The sequence below is a fragment of the Ambystoma mexicanum genome, chromosome 6q, assembly GCF_040938575.1.
Source record: "Ambystoma mexicanum isolate Mex_15411 chromosome 6q, UKY_AmexF1_1, whole genome shotgun sequence".
Taxonomy (NCBI): Eukaryota; Metazoa; Chordata; class Amphibia; order Caudata; family Ambystomatidae; genus Ambystoma; species Ambystoma mexicanum.
This window is the reverse complement of record NC_090937.1, coordinates 892,368,320-892,386,682: the sequence shown is the minus strand read 5'-3', so window position 1 is coordinate 892,386,682 and position 18,363 is coordinate 892,368,320. Positions and strand designations below refer to the sequence as shown.

The 18,363-nt window shown below is 42.9% G+C and overlaps 1 protein-coding gene across 1 annotated transcript in view; it reads right to left on the bottom strand.

The window, feature by feature from the left end:
• GALNTL6 (polypeptide N-acetylgalactosaminyltransferase like 6) overlaps positions 1-18,363 on the bottom strand; it is a 2,999,321-nt gene that overhangs the window by 2,382,857 nt on the left and 598,101 nt on the right. The window lies entirely within an intron of this gene.

The following is an 18,363-nucleotide window of genomic DNA, read 5'->3' as shown; positions in this document are numbered from 1 at the left end:
TAATAAGATTTGTTTTGACAGAGGGCACTCTTTATAGAACAGCTAACGTTTTAAAGCCTACTAAAAGCACTCTTAATATTCATAATTGAACATTCACAAGTGATATACATTTTGTATCATTTCTCCAACTTCCTGATAATGCCTATTTCAAGGAAGAATTGGTAAGATCTGCGTATATGTACAAGTACTTGCATAACGTTTATTGCAAAGAACGCCCTTCATTGTAATTCGTTACGAAACCGAAGACAACAGCATCTTTAAGTTTTAAAAGACCATCATTTAAAACGCGTGTTCCAATTGAAAGAACGTGATGCACAATATTTACATACACACTTTAACAATTATTAAGAGGGTGACAAATATGTTGATAGTGTTGCCTATCGGTCGGTTTAACAGTTTGTCTTCATTGTCCAAATGCTGTCTAACACATCCAATCACAATGCTGTTGAACTTAACGGACTATTTAGCCTTAATCAAAGACTTATGGTTCTTTCAAGTTCTATTTGGTTGTCTTGATGGAGTCTGCTCAGTGCATTGCAGCCGCAACATCCTATTAATAAATGTCTTCCCATCTTTGAATTAGCGGCATCCAGGGGAGTTGCTAGGACTGGAAAAGACCCGGGGCTAAGCTGATGTCGGAACTGTTGGGACTGGGGGCTAGCTAGTCTTTTGGCTGTAGCTCCTGAGATTCTATCCGGGGCTACAACCAAAAGATCAGGGGCTATAGCCCCCTTAGCCCCCCCCTAGCAACGCCCCTGGCGGCATCCTTTTTTTAAATTGAAAGTTGCTATTAATTCATTCATCTTTGATAATGCTCTTGAGGCCATTCTATATGCGCGGGACCGGCGTTGTCTTGTATCCAAGATAAACACGCTGCCCTGAGCTATACAACATTTTGCTTGGTAAATCATCAAACCTTTTAATCATAACTTCCATCAAGTAATTCGAAAGCATATTTGTATAGCACACTTTCATTGTTAAGCTAGTAAGCTTTTGTTCTGCTGATTGGGCAAAGGAAAACCTTCTACTCGCTGCCATCCAGACTCAGGCCTTTTCCAAGTTATTTCAAAACTATATATTCGTTGGACTTCATTCTGCAACTGCTAGGAACAGAACGTGTCTTCCAGTTATAATCTGTCTATTTCACCCTTAACACAATTTTGAAATAGATCCAAATTGCATATTTTCTTTTAATTCCATGTGCGATTTCTGGTCATGATAAGAATGAGAGAACAGTACGAGCAGCGCCGGTGATTATAGTGCTACATACAGAAAACACGATTGTTTGTAGCACAATGCCCATACACAATAGCATATTTCTTGCTGTGAGACTATGATACTACTAAAGACATTGTTGTCAATTATTAGAGCTGCAGCATTTGTGCTTAACTGCCAGGCTAATATGCAAGTCTATATAAACAGGGCGAGTATACTCGTCCTTGGCACTTACAGGGTTAAAAGAAAAAAACAAGATATACAATCCCACTTCAAGTTAAATGTGGGGCTCACAGCCCCTAGGTGAGGTACAAACATACCTGTGTCACAAACATGTTGCAGGTATGACCAGTGGACAAACATGGGTAGCCTATTGCAAGGTTCTAGCATCACAAATAATGATGAAATGAACATTGACATTTTTGTGATTTACTGATTTCAAGAAATCGTATAATTAATAGGGTGGGGTTCAGACTTATATGGGCATCCTATTCTATGAACATTTTATAATGAAAGTGGTCATATGTGTATTGCTTGGGTCACAAGCCACTTACATGCTATCTCTCTGACCTATGACTTCTTATTAAGTGGGTGCCCTTTCTTTCCCTTCCCAAACTAGCTATTAATCAGGCATGAACAGGAAATACTTTACACAATGTAATCACATTTCACTCTTAGGATTTGAGTTTGCTAGTCAGTCTCCTTTGTCATGACATGACTCAAACGATGATACAGTCAAAGGATTAGAAAATTTGACCTACACAATTATGTTAAGATGTACAGCTTTGCGGTAGAATTCTTCATTAATGGCAATTAATTATTATAGCATGATAATGGAACAGAGAAGTGCAGAAGACAATGTCTCATCAGCTTTGACTCGCTTGGCACGGCGTTCCCAATCAATAAGCAATAGTCAACAAAAAAACAAACTCAGGAAATGTGAGTAACTATAAGTGCACAAGAACACCCAGCTTTATTCAAACGTGAATCGTCCGGGAAAACTCAAAATACATCAAACATGACGTTGTAGATAGTGATAAGAAAACATCTTTTACCATTGGGTAAGGGAATATGGTACCTATGCATCCCATACATGATGGATACGGAAATGCCCAAAATGTCAGAGAAAAAATGACTGAATGCGTGATTTGTGCCACTGACACACACACTCATGTTGTTTATCTCATTGTCTGAAAAAAAAGAAATGTTTGTGTATTAGCACTTTTCCCTGCACCAGTACAGGCCAGACTTCGGAAACCCACAGGAACAAATTTCCCTTTAGAAGAAAAAAATGAATCCAAAGTAGTGGTTCAGTTTCCATAGCGGATGACACCACTTCCGGGTAAAACTGCTAATTTCGGTGCTCCTGTTCTATTTTACATGCTAAATGTAGCTTTCAAGGAATTAGACTCAGGTGATGAGTTGTGAATTACCCTGCGTGCGCACTTTACATGTCATTAGAGCAGCAGTTTTTGCCCTCTGACATGTGCAGCACACGCAAATGGAATTATTTGTGAGTTGGTTCCTTTTCCTGGCCTTGAAGCAGTGTTTACTTTGCAGATTCTTACCCAATTACACATGTTCTGCAGTTTGTGTGAGCACCACCCCCCCACACACCCTCCTCCCCTTTCAGATGTTTTAAAAGAAGCCTCTTCCAAACCTTACAATAATTCAGGTTTTGGGATACATCAACAAGACCCTTTAAGTGCTATTAAGGCTGATCCTCTGTTATGCAAACTTCTATGGGTGTTTAATATTAACTAGAGGCGTGGCATAACATTAATTGTGACCCTTTTACGCCCACACACACACACTGAGCTGAGCTGCCTGAACCCTACATGCACAGGGTGGAAACCCAGCATATGCAGGGCCTTGAACAATACGCCATTTGAAAAATAAATGCTCAAACTCAAAAAGTACTCATACTATCGGGCTTTCAATGGGTGCATCCCATTGAATGCGATTTGTGGATCAGGCCCTATGTTTTTTTCCAGTGATGTTTTTTTTTTTAGCCCTCGTGATTATCTCGCAGATAATCATTTGAATGCCTGTGCTAAAGGCGCTGCTACCACAGGAAAGTTACTAGGTAGGCTACCCATTAGTGTTTAAAATTGAAATCTTGCATAGTGTCAGAAATAATACACCCCCTGCACAAATCCCATACATTTCTGGTGACACGTTGCACAGGCAAAGGCCGCCAAGGCAGCGATTCTGTCTCCTCCCACGGGCTCAGAGCGAAAGGTAATTGCCTTTCATGTTTAACCTTGCAAGCCCTCTGCTGGCAATGCAGAGGGATCCGACATCATTGAGTCTCTCGCACGAATCGCTGCCTCACACATTTTCCAAAAAAGTTTTTGCAGGTACTCTGAACGTGCAAGCGGGCCTCACATAGAGGTAAATGGCTACGTAATGGAACATATGTATGCATTCACGACAGGGATGTCATTTGGGAGTCGCCAGGGCTCGCAGTTGCGACCCCTGAGGACTCCCTTGTTACCCCTGTGGTCTCCCTTGCTACCCCTAGAAGAAAAAAAAAGATTTTTTTAAAAACTTTTTTCAGGTTTAACTTTTTTTTCTTTTTCTTTTTTTAAAATGTAAGCCCCTGGGCTGTGGCCAGTGTCATGTGGCTCTTTATTTTTGGAGTGGCTGACTTTCTTGTTCAGGCCTCTCAAAAAAAAAACAGGGTTCCACAAGTGTATCACTTTGAGCAGTGACTCTAAATAAGAAAGAATAGGAATAATACATAATTTGTCTTTCTGGAATTCTATCCAATAATTGCCAGACTCATAAAGGTTTATTTCCGGCACACTTCAGGTGGTGAGTCACTGATTTAGCCTGTTCGTAAGCACCTCAACTCAGCCTTTCACCCTTCTGAGGTCTATAAATGAGAACCAACACAGGTTGGGTGATATTGTATGTATAAGCGCTTAAGCGTAAGTGCTATATAATAACACATCATTATCATTTGGCCTTGGACGTCTGCTTGCATTCACAGTAATTTGGTAATATGGGCCTATACACACTGATATTAACAATACATATGGTGATCCATTCTTATATGAAATGTATATCACATTATAGTGATATTGCAACCATATTTCTTGTAGTGTACTTAGGAACCATATGTGATGTCCCTTCCTGTTTTGTCAAGGGGTGAAAGGTCGTGTTCCATCACTTCTCGTGATGTGACTTTGAGGCAGGGGTGAGGGGGGTCAAATGACATCACATCCTGTGATGTCAGAGGTCAAAGGTCATGTGATGTCACTTCTGCTACCCCTGGAATTTTGGTGAAATGACGTCCCTTATTCACGACCCTCAATATATTGAGCATGGATAGAAAATCATATTTAAAAAAAAAAAATGAAAAATAGCATTGATATGGAAGCATGCTACTTTTTTTTCCAGGCATTAATATTCACATTTCAAAATAGCCCATAATTATGAGCACTGTTTATTGTCTTCCTATTTCAATAGAGCTAATAAAAGTGACAGAGATGAGAGATCTGGACATCTTAGTTTACTGGCTATTGGACAATCAATGCGTTCCACATAAAAGACTTCCAAGACGCCAAAGAGAAACAAACTACAAACTATGCACTTCGCAAGGGAAAAACGTATAATGAAATACCGAATTAGTTAATTTTAATATTATCGAAACTTGTTGGCCAAACCATGCATTATGCACCACTTTTTTTTTAAATTATTTAGTGGTCCTGGATATCGAGACTGCTAAGATCCAATGAACCTAAATGCTAATTACAGGCATGGGTACAAACACATTTATTTTTACACAGAAGAAAGAAACTCGCAACAAAAGGAGATTTATTGCAAAACCTGATACGACCAAGTAATGTCCTGATGCCTTACTGGTAATCCTTGTTGGACGGAATTCAGTGTTCACTAATCCATTACTTCCTGTTGAATTCTACTTTAGTACGGCTTTTTTAGACATTAGCTTTGATGCTTAGTTTGAAGGAGAGGTAAGAGATGCATTGGATAACAAAATGGAGTAATGCGAGTACATACAGGGAATGGTATATGCCAGAGGTCTGTAACCTTTGGCTCTCCAGAAGGTTCTCAACATCCTAGGGCCGATGACAGTATTAGTCCAAAACATCTGGAGAACAAAAGTTTGCCCTTGCCAAAAAGTGCCACTGGGCCACCGTAATATGGCAAGGGCTTATGTATATGATATGGCATTGAGGAGGAGAGGCCATGCTCAGTGTAATGAAAATGATCAGAAAATAATGAGGCCATTATAAGTCAGTGCTTCTACCTCATCATAAAGCTAGCCCACCTAGAACCTCATAAGTGACCTCCTCCAGTGTCAACATCAGACTCAACCAAAAAGAGATCTGGAGAATAACACTATCAACTCACTTCTAAATGCAAATCATACAGTTGCAGACCTAACAGCATCCAAAATGGAACTGCCAACCAAATAATGATGCTGTGAGAATTAGTTTGGGGAAGCCCACACTGCTGTATTTCACAATATCCTGGAGACCCTGGCACTCATTTCAAAATGCGACCTACCCTGAAATTAAGACAGTACACATCAACCACACATCGCATATCAGCAGTAGGCACCACACGCCTCACAAACAGACTTCAGGAGGCTGTTGTTCGTTTCTGAGCTTGCCTGGCAGCACCAGTGAAGTGCAAACTCGCTTAAAAATCCATAGTTCCCTCATATGAAACTTATACTTGAACAAAATAATAGCATCCCGAAAGAACAACAAACTGAAATCAGCTGATTAGAGTTGGTGACAGAACTAAGGAAATTACCCCTTTTGATTTGAATTGAGGTAACTATTGTTTCCAAAAGATCATTGCCTTACCCCAACCTAATGACGAGGTTGAAGCCATTACTCCAACAAAATTCTCCATAAAGTGTGACATACATTTCTGACTAATATTGCCGTATCATGTGGCCCAATCAACTGTGGCTATCAGTGTACCATTTGCAGATACAACGAGATCCATATCAGACGAAAGTACATATTTCAGCGCAGCTTCCAATAAAGAGCATGGCCATCCTGCAAAGAGCACCCTGTCAAGCGACTCGCTCTGTGGCACGGCAGTGATGCTCATGTTGAGAATGAAAACTAGATTATACTACTTTAAAAGAGGACCCTCTCCAAATGTGTCACTGTGGATGAACAGAGCAACATTATGAAAGTCATGGTGTCCAGTCAGAGGGTCGAATGAAAAAGGGTCGAATACAATACGTTTGACTCAAAAGGATCACAAAAAAAAGGATCAAATGCCTTTTTTTAAATGCGTTTCTTTTTTGGCGCTTGGTATTTTGTAGAAACAACTGGGTTTTGGGGGTGGACCCCCCCCCCCAAAAAAAATGCATTCGATTTTTTGGTTTTTGGTCCTTTTGATTTGAAACAATTGTATTTCGAATCTTTTCATTCAACCCTTTCACCTACAACCGAAAGTCATGTATCGACTCCCACATCAAAAGCAGGATTCTGAGAGGGAATGGACTAATCAGTACAAAACATGCAGTGATGGCTGGTGAATTTTTAAAGTGGTGGTGGGGAGTAGATGTATGTTCCAAGAAGCCGGCAGTGTGCGAGCGAGCTCAGCGAGCAAGCCCGACTTAGCAAAGGAATGTCTATGGGGCGGGGGGACATTTCTCCCCTCCAAAGAACATTTTTTGAAATGAGAAGTGTAAATGGAGCATTTTTCAGCAGAATTTTCAAGAAAAGCTGTAGAAAAAGACCTAAGATACAAGCCATTCTCAGAGAATAACCCACACAATATTCAACTGCCAGAGATGGCATGATACCGACAGTACACAGGGCCATTTTGCACAGCAAATCATGTATGTGCCCATATTCTTCAAGGGCACAGATATGTTTCCATCATTAAGGCAAGTGCCGGGTAAAGTGTGCCCCTGCAATCCCTTAAACATTTTCCTACTTATATAATTTTCCTGCAGGATTTACACCGGTCTTAAATAATTTGACAGACGATTTCATAATGCACATGAATGTTCCTGGGTTTGGTAGTCAAAAATGAAATCAGAATTTGCTGCACCTCTTCATGATACCACACAAAGTGTATTCAAGTGTTGCTTACATACTCATTGAGTTGCTAATTGGATACGCAATGTGCCAATTGCCTTGGGTGATGCTTACATACAGCAGTGTACTCCCAAAAGTGTCCACTTAATACCCCAGTTTTGCCGTAAAATAAATGTCATGCAGCTTTTTACGTTGTCAAGCCAGTTTAAGCTTTCCCAGTACAGTTTGCCACTCGCCACCCTTTCTGAAATAATGCCTCTCTCAACAATTGAATAGTCTGCTCCCCCTCCCACTGTTCATGGGCCCAACAATTTGGCAGAGACAGCCCAGTAAGCCGTCCCTATGTTGTGCAGCATGCACTATGCAAGCAGTGGCATACTGAGCGGTGGGTGACAAAGGGGTCACCTTGCCCCCCCTGTGGCTCTTTTAAGAGCCAGACTGGGTACAATAGTTAAGGAAGACTTACCAATAGGTAGTCTTCCTTAACAGTAAGCCGTCCCTATGTTGTGCAGCATGCACTATGCAAGCAGTGGCATACTGAGCCGTGGGTGACAAAGGGGTCACCTTGCCCCCCCTGTGGCTCTTTTAAGAGCCAGACTGGGTACAATAGTTAAGGAAGACTTACCAGTAGGTAGAGAGGAGGCACGTTAAAGTGCAACCTTAGTAAGGAACATGTTTGCAAAGTCGCACAGGGACATTTAAGAAGAGAGAGAAGGATTGGGAGAGGGGGAGAGAGAATGTGGTTATAAAGTTGGAAATGACGATGAGGATGGGGGAACAAGAAAAAATAGTGTTGGAAAAATACAGTTTTATGGAAGCAGGATAAGCAGAGTCATAGGAAGAATAATTAGAGGACAGCACAGTAAGATCTGAAGATGGCCTGCTTTTCTCCCACATCCATTCAGCACGCCTCAAAGTAGAGCGCAGTGAGCTAGGATTAGATGTTAACCAAGGTTGATGAATTTCAGCAGACGGGCAGAAAGAACATACTGGGTAGTGCACATCCAGTGAAGAAGAAAGAGCTGTATGTAAAGAAGAAAACACTGTTTTAACAGGGAGGTACCATAAATTGGAGGGGAAAATAGCACAGAAAGACAATTAGTGAGAAAGACTGAAGTGTCGAACATAGAAGGATTACAATTAAGAAATGTATGCCTGGCTGCAGGATAGACAGGAGTATAGAAATAGTATATCAAAACGAACAAAAAGGGTGGTATGAAAGAGTAAAAGAATGAAAAGAAACAGGATAAGATGAGTGAGCAGAGAAAAACAAAAGATTGAGAAATGGGCCAGAACAGGGTGATGGAGGAGAGGATTATTGACAAAGGTTATATGAGTCCATAAGGGCAAGAAAAGGAGAAAAGAAATGAATAGTGGAGAGATGAAGATTGAAATTACACAGGAGAAAGAATGTAAAATAAAGACGAAGGAAGACTGAAAGTAAAGACTTCAAATTAGAATAAAAGGATTGGAGAGGGCCAGGAGGGGAATGAGAAATGACATAGCATAAGGTTTTGAAAAAGACATAACATGATATTTGCAGGAAGGGAATGAAGGAAGAGAAACTGAAGATGGGGTGATAGAAAAGAATAATTAAAAAGTACACCAGTTCCACCAACTTTTCCAACAAGACAAGAGGGGGTAGGAGGAATTGGAAGAGCGAGTGGTGAGAGAAGCAGCAGTAGTAGTCTTAGCAGTCGGGATCAAGGGTTCAGTGTGACATGGGAATTGTAGATTAAGAGAAAATAATGTGTCGAGGAGAGAATTCGTTTTTTCATCAAATATATCAAATCTTAAGAAGAACAATAGTGAGAGGGTTGGGGCTTGAAGAGAGGACATAGATGAAAGATGTTGGGAGGGCAGTGTCTATCCCACCCACCACACCTCTCACCATTATCACATGGTTATCACTACTCCCTGATTATTGTTCTTGTGCATTGTTTATTAACCATTCACTGCCTTTTGGTTGAAAATGTATACAATTCTCAACTTTTGTAAGGCTATGTATGGAAATTGTATGAACTGGATTAGTATTCTGTTTTCATTGTTTTGTTGTCTATTGTTTTATCCTGACTGTGGATTTCATGAATTGTGAGCAATTTCAGATTTTTAACAAGATGGTTTATAAGAATTTAAATATGATGTGATTGAATTGTGTTTGAACTTGTGTGTATTGTTGTGTAAAGGTTTTTTGTAAACTATACGCACATTATTGTTTGTTAAAGTTGTACTATGTCAGTCAGTCAATAACTTTATTTTGTCTATAAGGCCATAAAAATACATCCTAACACATACATGATAATAAAAGAACAATAAATATGCATATTCTAAAATACAATTAATCCAAATTCAAGGATTCATCCGGGATGAACAATCTCAAAGCTTTTTCCCTACTTAAGGAGCCCTCCAGCCTCTTTTCCTTTGCAGATGGGGAGCAGGTGCAAGTGGATCAAGGTCACCTGACCTAAGCGCCACCCACCTGGTGCCTTCCTGGTTGCCGCTCTTTTTCCCTACTTAAGGAGCCCTCCAGCCTCTTTTCCTTTGCAGATGGGGAGCAGGTGCAAGTGGATCAAGGTCATCTGGACTAAGCCCTGCCCACCTTCTCAGCCCTGCCTCTTCCTTCCTGCTCTTAATTCCTAGATTAAGGGGGTCTCTCGCCCAGGCATCCGAAGTGAAGGGCAGATGAATAAAAGGGCAATTGCTGTTTGGACTTTTTTGGATCAGTAGGACCCAGTGCCCAAATCCCTGCTCAGACAGTAGGTAAGCATGCACCAATATGTGTTTACTCCTTCTGTACCCACAGGCCATACCCACCTCCTCTGGTTTCCCTGTGATGTTCACTTGTACCCCCCACCCTTCTTGAACACAGGTGTTGCCTGTTTTTCTTGATTCTTCTACCCTGCTCCTCCTCCTTCCCCCTCCAGCCAACTTCTGCAGGAATCTGTCCTGATGTATTCCTGTTTGACCATCACCATCTTGTGGCCAATGCTAGACTTGACTTTTATGGACTTTGTTGTTTCACGGTGCGTCACCCTTTCGCAACTCTCATGCTGGACATCTTGTACTCATGGTGGCCCTGACTCATGCTGTTCCCATCTTCATCTTGTATCCTGGCTTGCAACATTATGCATTACTAATGACTTTTGCAATTGTATTCGCTCTCCCCTCTTGCTTCTCCATTCTTTTTGACTGCTTACTCTCTGCTCTGTTCTCTCCTCCTCTCCCTTTCTCCCTTTTCATATCTTTTCCCCTCCATTTCTTCTATGCACTTACTCTATCAGAATTGTCCCTGGACCTAGTATGATAGCAACCTCGTCTGTTCCCTCCCCTCTCCTCTTACTCCACCCCCCCTCCAACACTATCTGAAATGTCGTCAGGCCTAGTACGATAATCGCTTGTTTTGTTCATCCCCTCCCTTTCTGCACCCCTCTCCCTCACCTTTTGTTTTTCTCTAGCTCTACCAGAAATGTCGTCAGGCCTAGTACGGTAGTCACCTGTCTGTTTCCATTTCCTTCCCACTCTCCCACTACCTTCCATATCTATGTTTTAGCACTTGCACTATCTGAAATGTCGTCAGGCCGAGTACGCATCCTTACTGTTCATGGCCTGTAAGAATGTAATTGTATTTTCCCTTGTTCCATCCCTTGCCTTGAAGCGCTTTGAAACACATTGTGTATAGGCGCTATATAAATACACTATCATATCATATCAAAGCTGCACTAACTTACCTTCAACTGAACCAAAATTGCAGGTTCAATATGTCTAAAGGGATTGCCCAAGGTCCTTACCCTCACTTGCACTATATTAGCACCAGTAATCACAGAAAGGTGTAGTTTTGTTCCCCTAGGGCGAGCATTATCATACAGATAGTTGGATCTTACTTCAATCTCACTATATTGCGGGGGGGCGGGTACATTTTATATCAAAGATCAAAAAATCCTATTTGCTATTCTCTGCTTCCTAAAGCTAATCCAAATAAGATCATAGGGATTCTCCCTTGGAGATTGAAGTCGAGTACAGTTTGAGATGTCCTCACGTATAACAACAAGCAGCCACGATCTGTAAGCAGTCAGTGGATTATTTTATTAATGAGTGCTTCCCTTGTTTATAAGCGACCAGGGGTATGTATACTACCCCCCTACAACACCATACCAACACCATACCATTTGTTGTTTATCACGCCTTGTTCAAGGTATATTCTACGGGTCCAAGGGCAGTCACCATAATAATCATAGTTAAGTGTCCTATAGCCAGTCTCGCTAGTTAGTTTATATACCAGCGTTTTGGCACTAAAAGTGCCAACCACCCAATGGCATCAGCAGGAGACAATACACTACAAGGGGCAGTGAGTGGATATCAGCCTGGCCCTCCACATCTACCTGTGCACTACTACTTCCGGTGCATTCTGTGTGTTCACTATTAGGCCTCAAACCGGCCAGGTTAATACTAGTCATATCTGTCATGACATCAGGACCTATCACCCTCTGTGATTTTAGGGCTCCTAGGGCATTGTCCTGTTTGGCGTGCATCCCTGCAACCCCCTAACCCCCCTTCCCAGGGCATCTAAAACAGCCAAATACAGCCTCTTTACATGTGCTAGGTCTGTCAAAACAAGGCTACACGATCACAGACACCCACTAGTCAAAGGAGACTCTGCTACAAAGTATGGAATCTTCTCAGCTGCTCCGCCAGGGGGATAACCGAGTAGCTGTCTATCTGAGTACTTACCCCTTTCATGCTAGTGTTCATATCCATCGGGAGATAGCTTACAACATTTGCAGCACACAGTTTGGCTGAAATTCCTCCATTGGCAACGTTCACTACATTCTCCACCTCCTCAGTGTTATCCATGGGTGTAGGAAGACTATCTGAAGCCAAAGACAATGGGAATGGCACCATGTTCGTGTTTAGTTCACATTCAAGTTCATGTTCAGATAACAAGCCCTGTATGATTGGATTCATGTGGTTTCTGGAGGGTCTAATATCTCCCATTCGATTTTTTCCCAACTAATGGTTTCCCCTCCTGTAGAAAGTCTAGGGGCATACTGATTGCACAGTTTGCAGCTTTGCAGGCCCTTGTTGATATCGAATTATCTTCACCCATACCGGTATGGTGTTAGGGAGAATATTAATTTCTGTGCTAATTCCCTTCAATCTTAGAGACCCCAAGCTCTTTTACTGTATTTGGGACTTTTTAATTTTAACCCTGGAGTGAGTGAGACCTATTTCTCACTCTCTCAAGTTTTTTTTACCTCATTTGGAATTTGTGTTTCCACTGTTTTTTACTTTTTGTATGGTGACACACAGCACCTTCAGTGCAGTGTCACAGAGAAATCCTTTTATATTTCTCCTAAAATTTAAATACTTTTTGTTGTGTGAACTACCGTTCCCAAGAATATTAAAGTGAAATTGACTTTACTTACCTTTTCTCTTTGTAGGACCGAAACACACCATCTTATGTGGAGTGCTGGAGGGTTACCTAGTAGCCCCTTATACTACATTCTCATGTACAATTTGTATGTTACCCTCACTAATTTAAATGGCTGGTGGCAGTGGTTTACTTTTTTCCAACCATTGTGCTTTTCTAGCGCACACTGAACTCTCAGCTGCAGTACAGCACTCATGGGTGACCATTGTGTCAAAATGGCCCTGGTCTTCTTTTTTTGCCATTCCTGTTGAGTGGTCTTTTTGGGTTGTGCTCTGTGCGTTGAAACAGATTTGAGCCCTTTGTTTGTTTTGCCTTTGACGGGCTTCAGCCCTGAATCCCACCGCTGGCTCCAGTGTGTCTGGAAGGGTAGGATGTGAGGGAGGGTCCCGAACCTCTCCTGTCCTCTGTCTCGAGGAATGCTTGAATTTAACCAGTCCAGATTGGCTGGCTGACTGGCTTTCAGCCACTCTGCTGTGTGATTGACAGCCTAGGCTGTGCACGAAAGGGAGAAACCTGCTTAAAAAGTGAAGGTTTTGGGATTAGTGGCAGAGTCGACCACTGGGAGAAAGACCCGGCGAAGAAACCGTGAACAAAGCTTTCTGCATCCTCCTGGACCTTTGAATTGCCAGTGAAGGCCTGCTGCTGTTCTGAAGCTCCTTTTTCAATTCGATAGAGAAGCTCCGGAAGGGCTTACTTCTCCCATAGGGTTAGTTGGACCAACTAACCCCGAGACGAACTCCACTGGACCACCTTCTCCATTGATTTCTAGAAGGACGTGCTGGAAAACGTGCTGTGAGTGACGATGAAGTGAAACCTCAGCTAAACAAAGACTGCACTTCATCAGCAGAGATAAAAACCATAGCACTGAATTCCCAATTAAAAAAGAAACAGTGTGATCACCAGAACACTATAAATATTGGAAATAGGAATAAGGGGGGACCTAGGGCCTTGGCAAATCCCTGAGTGACACCAATGCGAATAATACAAAATGTGAACCTGAAATGGGGGGTGCCAATGGTCTTCTTTCGTTCTGACTCAAGAAAAGCGTATTAGCAGATGGAATGTCAGCAGTTGTATGCAAATCTCTTTAAGAATGTCTGTCAGGATGGAATGGCTGATGGTTCTGTTTGAAAATGAAATGATGTGCAGAAGGAGCTGACAATTAACTGTGAATGATGTCTCTACTGACTTATTAAGGTAGCTGTCCCTTCAGAGGGCTTTTCGGGAACTGGATCTCACTAATTCTGAGAAGGTTGGTCCCACTCAGTCAAAACTGATTCTATATATTTCAGATTAGAATGCATTAATGACGTTTCATGTTTTTTCAGATGTGAGTGTTTTGTGTCTTGTGTTCCCTGCCTTGGTCCTGCATTAATGCTTGCCTGAGAGAATGCATGATGGAATGTTATGTCCGTAGAATGTTGTGGTGTGAGTGCCCCTGCAAGCTCCACGAATGGTCAGTTGACGCGAAGCAGCCTGTGAGAGAGGAGGCCGGTGGTTGTCTCCTGTGTACCTTCCTACTTACTTACCCTTGGACTTACCTGATGTATATACCTTGTCGCTGGAACTTAGTAAAGAAGTTCACTTCCCTTACTGAGTATCAGACCTTTCATTTCACCCTGCAACATGTTACTTACTCTGTTAGCTAAAGGTGGGTTCAGTAGAGATTAAACAGAGCATCTGCAAGGACACCCCATGATCACCTCCCCTCCGAAGCACAGGTTCAATACCAAACCACCACAAGTCAGTCTTCCCATTGGTTTCCCTTTTCCCCTCTTAAATTCTTCCTTGCTTTGCCGCATTTCTATACATTACATTATGCCCATGCCCACATGTTTAAAGAAGCTCATTCATTAAATCATGAACTAGGGACTGACTGCCTGTCAGTGACATATCTCACATCAGCCCCCTTGTAATTGACCCCAGGCTCTTACTTTTTTATGCTGTAGCAGAATGAGTAAGGGGCCTCTGCCAGAATCCTATTGCATCCACACTTGGCAGGAAACGGTATGTCTTTGACACCTTCCCTGCACTCAAAACATCGCCACATGGATCTCCCGTTAATAAGAGCCATTTGCTTGCCCCAATTCTGGTGATTTTCTTTTCTCAAGGACTGTTAACTTATTAAACAAAAAATATATCCCCTTTTAAAAATGTCTTCATTTTGAAAGTGCGTCTGAGTCCACCTCAAGCCTTCCCCTTTATCTTCGTAGAGGGCCACTGCTTCTTTTAATATGCATGCCACCTTTGTGATAGACCTCCTGATGAGCACCCACTTTTCCCTGAATGATGTGGCACAGTCAATATGCAGTGTTGCTTTACTACTGCCAACGCCATTGGTAGGAGAGGGGCTGAGTTGTGCAGAGTGAAATCCATCCAGCCAGCCATGCTCGTCTTCCGCCCCCTGAGCAGCAGGCCTGACACCTGATTCGTTCAAATCTTTGTAATGTTTTAGTTTACCTAATTCAATTAGCTGGCCAGTTTCCCAATTATGTGCATTAGTTTGCTAATTGTTGTATAAAGTCCATTCATTGCACCTTAAATTATCGCCTTCCATACAGTTGCATGGCACCCCGCTGACAGATGTAAATCTGCGGCCTTTTCTGTACATGTTGGCTGCCTTTACAGTGTGTGCTCTGAAACTTTTCTTTTTCTTGGCCATAGTTGCTCTGTTAATGTACCTGCACCTACAGCGGTTAGTATGGTACCTATATATTAACATGGTGCCCTTAATATGACCCTAGTTTAGTAGATATGCCCAATACTCACTACAATAAATATTTATTATAAGTTCCAAGATCACATGTACATGTCTGGAAAGTTGGTTTGGCCATACTCCCAGTCAATGTTAAAATCTCACAATAGGATTTTTTTTTTCTACTAGCAGGATGGGGTGGCAGCGTTGACAGCTAAACTACATTACATCGTGTACATGTTTACGTGTACCTTTCAATAATGATAACGGAGACGGTTCTGGTGCAAATCGTTGGTAATGCAGACCTTTTGAACATCATAAAAGTTCTAATTTTGTTCCTGATCTCAGCCCTACCTGTCACTCCCAAAGTCATAATCCTTCACAGCTGCTTGTTACGAGGTTTGCATCACAGAGGGGGGCGGAGAGGTTGCATTAATAGCACGACTGACATTTCTCTTTACCGCCACCCGTGGCTCCTGTCCTGTGCGGGAAGCAATGGGAGACTTCTATAACTTACCACCACCTCAGTCTCTGCCTAATTTTGAGGAATGATCGATCTAGGGAGATGTTAGGACTGATGAGAAGAGAGCACGTGCCCTTTGCCCTCTTTCTGAGACTCCAGATGTAGACCTCTCTGTAGTCAAAGTTCAAGGTATGGGAGATTTCTAGCCTTGCCTTGTTCTTTCTTCATCCATTTTCTCTCAGTTTGCAGTATGAGTGCTGTGGCAACAGAAACGGATTGGCAGTCATTTGCAAGCACCCCCGCCTGCCCCATTCAGCAAATACATTCAGGCACAGCAGCAGGTGGAGATAACCTATTGGAATGGTTTGCCTGGACAAGGTACAATGTTCTAAATCTGTGTTTGCCTGTTGCAATTGACTTTGACAGGTTAATTGACTGTCGTCTTTAATTCCTGGCGTGGGCCTGCATTTGTGGTCGTATCAATCACACCACGATAAAGGCCTCTGGCATGTTCACTAACACAACATTATCTATCACATCATGAGAGAAAACACACAAGCTGTACTTTGGAGTAGGTGTTCTGGCAGCGGTAGAGTGCAAGTGCAATTCATCTAAGTGGGAGGTGCTATTGATATTGCCTAACGCCTTTTAAGCTAATAATGCCTGGGGCTGACTATTATTTCATCATAAAGTTATCAGTCACTCTGCAAGCTTCCTGCATGTTTATATTCACTCTTAATAAATAGATGGTATATGTGCGTTTTCTTTTTGTTTTGTTTTACTACGTTTGAATCCCTACATATAGTCAAAGGTGCTTTGCAGTTCACACGTTGGATCATTTCTCTCACTCTCTCCTCTCTCTCTCTCTCTCTCTCTCTCGCCTTCTTTCTCACCCTCTCTCTCTTTCTCTCTCTCCCTCTCTCTGCCTCTCACTTCCTCTATGCCTCTCTCCTTGTCTCTCTGTGTGCCTCTCTCCCTCTATGTCCCTCTGCCACTCTATACCCCTCTATCGCCCTATGCTTCTCATTCTCAGCGTCTCCATCTGTGCCTCTCTCTCACTCTCCACCTCTGCCTCTCTTCCTCTTTCCCTTTGCGCCGTTCTCTCCCTCTGTGACTTCGGTCTCTCTCTGGTTCTCTGACTGTGCATCTCTCCCTCCCTCTTTGCCTCAGTCCTCTGTGCTTCTCACACTGTGTGCCTCTCTCTCGTTCTCTCTCTCTCTCTCTCTCTGCCGCTCCCTCTCTCCCTCTGTGCCTCTCTCACTTTATCTCTCTGTGCGCCTCTCCCTCTGTGCCTCTCCTGCTCTCTCTCTGTGTCTCTCCCCCTCTGTGGCTCTCTCCCTCTCTCTCCCCTTCTCTATCTGCCTCTATCCCTCTCTAGCTCGCTCTCTCCATATGTGCCTCTCTCCCTCCATCTCTCTTCCTCCCACTCCCTCTGTGCCTCTCATACTTTGTGCCTCTCTCCCTCTCTCGCTATAACTCTCCCTCTGTGTCTCTCTCCCTCAATCTCTCTGTGTGCCTCTCTCTCTCTCTCTCAGTTCCTCTCCCCCTCATTACCTCTCTCTCTCTCTCTGTGCCTCTTCCACTCTCTCTCTCTGTGTCTCTCACCCTCTCTCTCCTTCTCTCTCTGTGCTGGGGAGGATAGTTCAGGGGCAACATGCACCAGAGGTTCAATCCCTGGGTGTGCGCTTAGAAACCTCTGGGTATTGAGCGTGTTATAAATAACCTATCATAGCACATCATATATTTCCCTCTCCATCTCGCTCTCTCCCTATGTCCTCCTGTCCTGCTGCCACTCACACGTGGTACCTCTGTCCCTCTCTCGCTATGCCTCTCCCTCTCTCTCTCTGTTCCTCTCCCCTCGTTGCCTCTCTCTCTCTTTTCTCTCACCCCCCAACGGTTTGTTCTTGCTGGCTACATTTGCTCACGCAGCGTGAACTCCGGACACGTTGATGAAGATGTCCTGCCCACTTTTGGTTCGCTATTCACCCACATTGTTTGTGTTATTGTTTTAGGATGTACTTCCATTCAACTAATGAGCTACGTGTGTAAACATGCTCACACCTGCGGGGCGAATATGCTATACTGTGGAAGGCTCACATTCAAAGGAGTGGTACAAGTTGTGTTGACAAGCAGCTCCTCTTATTATTTCGTTCACCCGCTGAAAATAGTAAAGTCTCAGTGGACCGTATAGAGGAAGAAGGCTCTGTTGATTGGAGGTTGTAATACAGCACTGAGTATCGGCGGGAAACGCAATACAATCTTCTTGTTTCCATCTTGCAGTATGTATCTGAGAGATGGATCTACCTATCCGCTTGGGAAGCGTAGCCTGAAAGCACATCAACTCTGACTGGTAAATAGCACACATCGCCGATGCGGTGCACACGAGGGAAAATAAGCATGAGGAACTGCAGGCAGCATCACCCAGAGAGAGTGTGTGCCTGTGTACGCCTGTGCTTGCAAGCATGGCTGCGGATCTGCTCTGCTCATCTGCACATCTATAGGCATGCATTGGTGCCTGCCCATG